Source organism: Suricata suricatta, chromosome 7 (assembly GCF_006229205.1).
Source record: "Suricata suricatta isolate VVHF042 chromosome 7, meerkat_22Aug2017_6uvM2_HiC, whole genome shotgun sequence".
Classification (NCBI taxonomy): Eukaryota; Metazoa; Chordata; class Mammalia; order Carnivora; family Herpestidae; genus Suricata; species Suricata suricatta.
Window position 1 is genome coordinate 68,438,160 of NC_043706.1, and position 8,299 is coordinate 68,446,458.

The 8,299-nt window shown below is 37.5% G+C and overlaps 1 long non-coding RNA gene across 2 annotated transcripts; it reads right to left on the bottom strand.

The window, feature by feature from the left end:
- Nucleotides 1–479: 479 nt before the first annotated feature.
- Nucleotides 480–8,004, bottom strand: LOC115297148. 2 transcript variants are annotated; one of them, XR_003911304.1, is made up of 3 exons: nt 7,915–8,004; nt 6,977–7,221; nt 480–832 (listed from the first exon to the last, which is right to left on the bottom strand). It is a non-coding gene; the product is annotated as an uncharacterized LOC115297148 (long non-coding RNA). The 2 variants fall into 2 exon arrangements; XR_003911305.1 differs by lacking the exon at nt 7,915–8,004 and adding an exon at nt 7,698–7,738.
- Between the last annotated feature and the right edge of the window lie 295 nt (nt 8,005–8,299).

The following is an 8,299-nucleotide window of genomic DNA, read 5'->3' on the forward strand; positions in this document are numbered from 1 at the left end:
AAGTGTGACATCCAAGCAGAAAATCTTGAAGGTATTCAGATTTCATCTGCACCATAATATTACTCTCACTTGGGGAGATGCTTGTATTTGGTTCCTGGGTATTGCATAAATTTTACAATGTGTCCTATAATAATGAAACTATTAAAATAATGCTAAAGAATATTTAGTAACTTAAAAAATATACTAAATATTTTAATGAACAAAAACAGGTTGTAAAAGTATATGCAAATCCCATATTTGTAAATAAAATATATATTCATTACCAAATAAATATTGAGCCCCTACTCTGCATGCTCCAAGCATTAGATATTGATGTTGGTATTTGCATGTGATATAGATTTTATACTTCCTAATTTTGCTACAATAAATATTTCTCAATTTTCTAACAAAATATCACTATAAAATTGAAATTTTTTTGAATAATAAGAAAAGGCTAACGTCATAATAAGGTTGTATAAAATAAACTGACAACACAGAAGTTATTTTGGCCTTGTGTTCCATAGTGACTCACCAAATATACCCTGAAGTGTTTATTTTATTTTTTTCTATTTCACTGTTAAAACGAGCAGATGCATTTCACATCACATGGATCTCGTGGAAACATGCCAACCATTTTCTTAGCAACCAAACTCCTGTCTTCTGCAGTGTGCATGATTAACTACAACAGCCTGTTGACGGCTTAAAATAAACCTGCCTTTTTCCATTTAGCATTTTATCAAATGAATGTAATTTCATTTGCTGATGAATTTAGTTCAGCTTCAAGGGAATTTTTCTCTTCTTCATGGGGAGGCTGAAGAATCAGAACTGTCATGCCAAAGAAAGAAAAGCAAGCCTAGAGAGAAAAACAGTCTGATGTTTACATGGGTAAAGTAAAAGTATTTTTGTCAATTTCACTGCCACCACCCCCCATTTTTTATGGGGTAGAATGTTGATTTAAATTTAATTTCTATTATACTGTTACATTATGATGTTTAGGTTGCTTGATTAAAGGTGTTAATTTAAATAGCTGCTCTGGCGATTGTTATTGTTATTATGGGTGAGCTCTTATTTTTGTTTACTTCTGGCACTTGAATATGCCTTCAAACATAATTAGACTCATCTCACGGAATTGTAGACCCTTTGCTGGGGTTCGGAAGTAAAAGGCTGGACCAGTATATCATCCGGCAAGGGAGGAAGTGTGTACATTATCAACAATGAGAGGAGTCAATATTTCCTTAGAGGGGGTGACTCTGCAGCTTGGAATAAATTGCTATCCTGCTTGGTAAAAATATCTTCATGTCTAAATGCACATGTAGACATTTTGCTTCCAAGAACTACTGGAATATTTGCTAAATAGGAAAAAATTTAGACTAACAGCTTAATAACAAAGCCAGCTATGCAGTTAAAGCAGCATGTATCTACAGAATCAATGAAGGGAAGAGGATTTGACTGAATATAATATGTCCGAGCAGGTTCCCCATCATTTTCTACTTGTGTCCTCATTTGGAAATAGACAGTGAAACCCTGCAGTAATGGCAAGTTGCAACACTATTTAAATTTCCACTTTATTTCCCCCAGAGCAAATTCTTAAATGTTAACCGTCATTAAGCAATCAAGTTGATGCTTTAGTTGCATAGTTTGACATTTTTTTCCTGGGGAATGAAGATATAACAAATACGTAACCTATTCCTGATAAATCCATGTTCTTATTTCTGCTCTATTTATATTTTAAAAAATAATCTTTTTTTAAAATAAAGTTTATGCCCAACATGAAGCTCAAACTTATGACTCTGAGACCAAGAGTTGCATGCTCTACCCACTGAGCCAGCCAGGTGCCCCAAGAAGTAAATAATCTTGATTTATATTCTATATTAGATATGAGCAATGTATGATGGATAGTTGACATTAAACATTGCAAGGTATCTGCTCCCATGTTTTAATATTGTCTTGCTATAAATTTGAATTTTTCATTGCTTAAGTCAGGTCCTGAGGCTGGTCAGCCAGTTTGGATATCTTTTTCAGGATAGTGCTTGAAAGAGGTAATACATTTTCAATACTGTCTTAGTTTCCAAGCTAAGAAAATCTGTCTCAAATGTGTTACTTTGTATATTTGAGGCTACTCCTACTGGTGGCATGACTTCTCTATTGTGAAAAGACTTGATAACTAATGTTCTCCTCTGCCTCTGGTCTTCAGAGAGAATCCCGGAGACCACACAGGGAGCTTCCTGTGGGACTCACTGCTCATGGTTGACAAGTACCTTAGAGGTTTATGAATACACCCTAATTGAGCTGAAGGAAACTCAAAACAAAATCTAGGAGAAATTTCAAGGTCTGCCACATGAGCAACCACAAACAACATATGAAAACCTCAGTGCCTCAACTTTCCTTCTTTATATTCTTTCATTAATTTCCTTTCCTCATATGGATAAAGGACAAGGCTGGTCATGTCTGGCTTATCTGTAGAAGGGACCCTGATTAGCTGAGTCATTTCATATTTCTTTTTACATTTTAATTTATTTTGAGAGAGAGAGAGATTGAGTGGGGGAGGAGCAGAGAGGAGGAGAGAGAATCCCAAGCTGGCTCTGTACCATCAGCACAGAGCCCAACATGAGGTTCAAAATCACTACCTGTGAGATCATAATCTGAGCTGAAATCAAGAGTTGGATGCATAATCAACTCAGCCACCCAGATGTCCTGCATCATATTTTGGTTTTTAATAGAAAACTACAAAACTTTGCATTTGGGAATACTTTTGGTGTCACTACACTTGATGTAGCTTTATCTCTTTCTATTGGATAGTCTTCTACTTTATTCCAAAAGATATTAAGCTCCTTAGAAGTTTTGTTGTTATTCTCTGAGTAAAATTACATTTAATTTTAGAGTTCAATAAAAACAAAACAATAATCAGTTATTGGGAAAAATGATATTAGTTATTTGCTATGCTAAGTCCTATAGATGAATTCTTACACTGTGACTAAGATGTAGAGCCAGGTCTTTCTGATGCTGTGTAATTAAAAGACAAAAAACACACCACACCCTCATTAAGAATAGATTAAATGTCTTAGTTAATTAGCCAAGGATAAAGAACCTCTCCAGAAAGTGACCAACATGTCCTGTCTTGGCTACGATTTCCTTGCCTCTACCCCCTAAGAGAGTTCACCAAGTAAGGCAAAGCCATAAAAAGTGAAAGGAGTCAGTGTCCAAGTATCCCTAATAATACCCGAGCCTACAGCCTTCCCAAGTAATTGTATCCTTACAACCAAGAATTACTATTCCAGACCCATGGTCTTAACTATTACAGTTGACCCCAGAGTATTATACCTTTGCAGTGAGGTGAATCCTTTGAAAATGGGGGCGCAAGCTTCTTATTTAATTATATAGTGAGATGAAACTATAGTTCAGTTTCAATTCAGTGACTGGGCAACCCAAATCTGCTTGTTTGAGAAAATTGGGTCTCTAATTTTCAGTATAAAGATGAAAAGCTACAGTATAGAGACTTAGAAGTATAAAATTGGAAGTTGTCAGGAGAATTTGGGAGTGTATCTTTCTAGATCAATGGATGAACCAAATGTCTTTGACTAATGATTCTAGAATGTAGGACTATCTGCTTACATATTAGGACCATTGGGGAAAGCTTTATTATAATATTTGCTCCATAAAGCTGATTAGCTTTGAATCGAGAGTACACATTTGAGTCTGAAACACTTCAGGCAATATTTTCTTTGACCTACAGTGGTTATGAATCCCTGAATATAAAAGGGTGAAGGAGGCTTTTACTTACATAGAGAGATAACTAGAAAGATACAGATATGTACATATACATACACATACACACATACATATACATTTCTTAGTCCCAAATATAGTTGCATGAAAGAGTATTTAAATTATTAGGAAAAGATACTCTTTCAATGTAAGGTCTAGGGTGGGCTGTCCAATTCAGTGGCTATTAACTATATGTGATCATTTAAATTTAAATATAAATTTAATTAAAGTTTAGTTCATCAGTTGTACTAGCACATTTCCAACACTCAACTGCCACATGTGGCTAGTGGATGACATATTGAAAAGGACAAATAGAGGTTTCTTTTGTCTTTAAGGAAAGTTCTACTGGACAGTACTGGTCTGGGAGTTAAGGAGATATATCTTAAAATAAATTTAATTAGAGCTTTTAAACCTTACCCTTTCAGTAAAGTCTTTTGCGAACCAATTTCTGTTGTAGATTACTAAAAGCAGGCTATTTTATTATGCTATCCACATAGTGATTCAATTTCTAATTAGAAGTTGATGAAGTTCTTTCATTTACTCCAGTATTATTTGCACCACATTTTCCACCTGCATTAAGAAGTTAAATTATCTCACATAAGATAACAAAAGGCAGGGGAATTTACTCAACGGTCTAGAAAAAATTAATGTATATGAGACATATGTGTGCATGCACATACACATGTGTATACATGTTTGTGTTGACTGGAAACAGAGTGTTTCTCCATTCTAAACTGAAGTGCTAGACATACTGTACTCATCTTTGCAGCATTGCCTAGAAGAGGCCAGTTAAGTCCAGTGACCATCACATACTTCTGACCCACACAAAGGAACCATTAGAGAGGATACTTTGAAGGCATTCTTAAAAGCAAAGAATTACTGGTGACTCTTAAAGCTTATGTTTGGAAGTGGCATCCTGTTCACATTTCATTGGCCAAATCAAGCTAAATGAATCCTGATGTTAATGGAAGTGCAAAAGTATAGTCACCTCACTGAGAGCAGCAGCAAATAGTTGGGGAAAGTAATACAACCTACCACAAGGTCCTTTGCAAATGATAAAATAAATAGCTTGCTTGTTCTTTTCTATATAGCCTGTTAAAATGTAGTTTGTTCCTAAGTAGTATTTTTATCTCTGCATAGAGAAAAGAACTCTATTTTTAGAATATCTGAGCATCTGGTTCTTCAACATTATCAACAATAGTCCACTGTGGTTTTTGGAATCTGATATCAGCCTCAACCTAGGCTCAGCTACAGTGGGTGCCTTCCTATTATAATCTGCATCTGTAGAGTGAATACAAAGCAGAGAAAACTTGTTCATAACTCTACCTATTCTAATACCAGAGGACCTCATCTAAAGTAAGAAAATCTGTTACTGAATGATGTGTGATAGTTATGGCCATGGAGTACAAGAGTAACTGCCACCGGAAACCTTAATATGATAGTCATGTTTCTTTCTCATTATCAGGGTATTTTAGAGAAAGATGTATGGTGGTCACTTTTTATGTACAAATATAGCGTGATACTGAACTTTGAGAAGAAGCATGTGTTAGTCAACATAGAATTGAGAAATGATTCCTATGAGACAAGTGTTTTATCCCCTCTTTTGCAAAAGAGCCAACAGAGCAACGAGAAATTAAATAATTTGACCAAGGTCTTGCAACTCTCAGGAACCAGATCTAAATTTGAACTCAAGTCATGCTGCTTCCAGATTTACACAGAGATCTGATGAGCATGCTTCTACACTTATCAATAAGTAGCATTTGTCAAGTGACATAACAATTTGGCAGCCCTTTGCCAAGAGCATTACCTATATTAGTATATTTATTCTTAAAATCAGCCTGTGAAATAAATGTGATTACTTCCTATTTTGTGACTTAGGAAATGAAAGTTTAGAGAAGTAAATACTGTGTGCAAGCTACACTATTACTAAGTGTTGGAGTCAGAATTTTAAAATAAGTCTAACTCTGAAGCTACTGTTTATAACTACCTACTAACCCTTACTATTAGGGCTTCTCTGCAGTGCTTATCTTCTGCATCTAAAACTTGAGGTGCCCTGAAATATGGAGTCAGTTAACCTAAAGTGATCGAGAAAAGTAAATAAAAGACAAGTAAAAAGGGAACTGAATTACTTGAGACATAACGTATGGGTTTATGGTGGAAATGAGAGTATTAAAATAAGAATTAGAAAAGAAAATTACTAATCATTAAATAAAAATGGACTTCTATCTCAAAAGCTCAATTACTAATTTTGCCTTTCAGATATAGTTTTTGTCTTAAGCATGCTTATTTTTATTCTAATCCAGTTGGAACAAGCTTATAATTAAAGTGGCATTTACTACGTTGGATGTTTTTCATACTGATTAGATTGGAATGTCTAGGACAGAGAAAGGCCCTTGGGATCTGGACACGTTCAATGTCTTGATCACACAACAGAAACAGGCAGCTGAAAACCAGTATTCGTGCGAAGCCATATGAGTCACCAGCATGTTTAGGTGGTACGCCAAGGCAAAAGCCAAGGAACTGAGTTCCCCAGGACATATTTACTGCTAGGAACTCTGTGTTTACTATGTTTTGATTAGTGACCATTAAATGAGAGCAGGAAAAATGAATAAAGGCTTATTAGGATGACTGAATCATAATAACTGTATGCAGCTCAAACACTTCTAGTACTAAAATATGGGATACTATGACTAAAGTTAGCATGAAGATAACTGATGTTAGTTATCATTACTGGGTGTCTTAGAGTCAGGTTTTTAAAAGGAACTGCTACCCCAAATGATAGGATCTAGAAGTGAGGCCCTTGGTAGGCCAAGTTTAAGAGGAGCTGGTATATAATTTCTTCCTATTTCAACTAGAAATAAGTACCAGGCTACATAGCTGATGTCCAAATGACACCTGCAATTCTTAGAAATCTCCCAAGAGAATTATTCCCAATTTCTATGTTTTTGGAATGGTGCCCAGAATTGAAAATAATCTTATATCTTGCTACTCATTTTAACTCAGAAGGCAAATGTCCTTGATATTGGCTAGTTGGAAAAATGGCAAAAGACTGATAAAGTTTTTGCTGTAAGACAAATAGTCCTACAGACCCCACGCTATGCCAGAAGAATGGAGATAATTATTGTTGGTGAAGCAGTAGGAGGTATAGTTCTGGGCTTACAGAAGACATTTTTGTGCTCATGAGAACCTAGAAAGTGCCTCTTATAAAAAACAGATTTTCCAGGATACTTACCATACTCTGCAACACTGAAAAAATATATAGGCTTCTGGGTGTCAGATTCTACATGAAAGGACTCTGTTCTTCCTGAGAGGAGGAAATGACCGAGCTCCAGAGTGATGTCATCAAGCCAGCAGAATAGGAGACCCTGGACTCCATCTTCCCAACAAAGATCAATTAAAAAGTATACTCCAAAAACCAGCTTTGAGAGAGCTCTGGAGTCCACTTCAGAAACTTTTGCAATGTAGTAGAGTAAAAACCTTGAAAATAACAACACATAAAGAGAAGGAAGAATAGCTTTGATTTGCCTGAATCATCCCATCCACCAAGCCAGTATTGCTGAGCACCAAGAGGAACTTCCAAGCTAGAAAGATTTCCTCTTGTGTGGACAGGAAGAGCATGATGGGCAACCAGTTTCCCCAGCTTTTCAGGACACTACAAGAAGGTCCCACTTCAGTTTCACTCCAAACAGAGATTAGCAAGCCGAGACAGAGACAGCTAGGAATGAAGAAAAGCAGGGTCTACCAGTAGTGACCATACTTTGGGAATAACTGAGTTTCCCAGTGATGTGCTCTGCAAATGACGTCGTCTTCTTTTGCCACTGAAGAAACCCCATAGTCAGCAAAGCTGCCATAGACCCCCTGTAGATTTCACCAGTTTTTACTCCACAGGTATTTACATTTGCTGGCACCAGCCACCTGAGCCCACCCTGCTCCCTCCTCATTTCTGATCTCACCAGAGACTGGCAACCACACTGGAAGCCCAGGCCTCCGTGGCTATGTGAGTGTAAGACATTACACTCTGCCTCCACAGCTGACTTCCACAACGATGTGCACACTCAGGGCTGCCCCCCCCCCCAGTTATGCATTTGCTTGCCACCAGCCTGGCAACTGTCACTGGCCTCTACTGTGATTCACATACCCAGGGAACACTGAAGTCACAGTAGTACATACCAACAGCTATCATCACCTCAGCTACCAGTATGCTTATAGTTGGCCCTGCCACTTTCTAGTTGCCCTGTACCCCACCACTACACGTGTTTACTGTTAGTCCCAACCACTACACAGACACCAGTAGATGGCCCCAACTACCAGGCACGTGCATCCCACCAGCTCCAGTTACTATTCCTCCCTGCCCTCATCCCTAGCTACTCTACGTGGAGACACTGCAGATGATCCTGACAGCCCCCCACTAAAGTGCTCAATAAGGACCATGTAATTATTGCTGACCCCAAAAGGCTGGACATCCCCCCCCAATCTGGTGCTATAACACACCCCAGCTCTTGGTGGCCTTCATTACTAGACCCAGTGTCACAGAATGCTCCAACATGCCCCAACC